Raw genomic sequence first — 1,536 nt, 5'->3', positions numbered from 1 at the left:
TATTCTTGTTGGGTACGTATATAGCTACAACACTAAACTATACAGAGTGGAGTAAAACTTACAGACTTGTTAATTATGATAGAAAATCTACTTATCACTATTACCAAGACTTAAGGCACATAATACTAGTGGGCGTATATATGTTTGGTGAAAGCTTATTATGTATAACTGTATGCAGCACGTATGTGTCAGTGGTGATTTAGTTATATGGCAAGCTGATTGTAGTTAATTTATTGCATTGTATTTTACAAAGTCAAAATCCTATAACATTTCTATGAAGGGTTGTGCAGTATTCCACACATTACTCCATATGATTTTGCTGATTAGGGATAGCACCTCCTCAGGTGCCACATGCAAACTGGATACATGGATGGTATTAGTTTTATCTGCTGATCAGAGTTTTGGTTGTATGGTCAGTAATAATAGTGATAAGGTAGATAGTAGGTTGGCTATTTTGTATTGTAGTTAAACCTGTAGCATTATAGGGACAAGCCTTATTATGTTATTGTTCCTTCTTTGCTTGCATAGACTGACCTATCAGTGTTAAAATTATGAACTATACTCATATACACAATGTGGGATTATAAATCTAGTTGAAGGGGATTAAAGTAACAGGATCTTGCAAACTTAGTTATTATACTATCACACAGCAGCATCATTATACGAAAGTGAATTGGAAAGTATTTTTCATTCAGAAATGAAAAATACCCTTGAGGCTTTGTCTAGAGTATTTATTTTGAATACATCTTTTTGTACTTGTCTGTTTGCTTGCTAGAATGTGGGTACGTCACTGTGCCCAAGCAGCCTCTGTTAATTGTATCTTTTTATAGCCAATGAAAGAAACAATTCAGTGACGTGATTGAAGGTTACATGTATTTCTTGAACTCTACTCATCACCTCGAATCTGCTAAGATCATAAGCAATTAAGCAGGAATATCAACAAACTTTGGTTGAATTTAACTCACTTGGACAATGCTTTATATAGCACAGCTAACTTGCAACAGGTAAGTAGAATTCGAGGAAAATGGGAACGGAAAGTGGGAATGACCCACAGAAAATGCCTGATAAAGGTCATCATGCAATATGCACGTTGGGTATAGGTTATATTTGCAGCACAGTGTTTCATTGCAGAGTTGTTTGGATCCTTTTGCTAAAATGATCGAAACACTTCAATAGAGCAGTCACCTTCATTAAAATACTCTATATAGAGCAGTCAAGAATGTTTGGTTAACTATTCCACCACAGATTCACATTGATGGCCTGTGAATTAATGGACTATAGCTGTCATAGATTAGGTATATAGACCATCAATATTGAAAGTTAACTACTTCTTTACATTTTAAAATATTTAACTATTAAACATTAAATTAATGAAAACTGACAGTACCCATTATGTGCTTCAAAAGCTGCACCTTCTGCTTCCAGATAAGAATTCATAATTATGATGGGAGTATATGCCAGCAGCACTGGTATGCTTTTCAAGTTATTATTCACATGCCTTATGTCCTTAGTCTCCTTATTGAAGCCATACACCTA

The sequence above is a fragment of the Dysidea avara genome, chromosome 3 (assembly GCF_963678975.1).
Source record: "Dysidea avara chromosome 3, odDysAvar1.4, whole genome shotgun sequence".
Classification (NCBI taxonomy): Eukaryota; Metazoa; Porifera; class Demospongiae; order Dictyoceratida; family Dysideidae; genus Dysidea; species Dysidea avara.
This window is presented reverse-complemented; position numbering follows the sequence as displayed.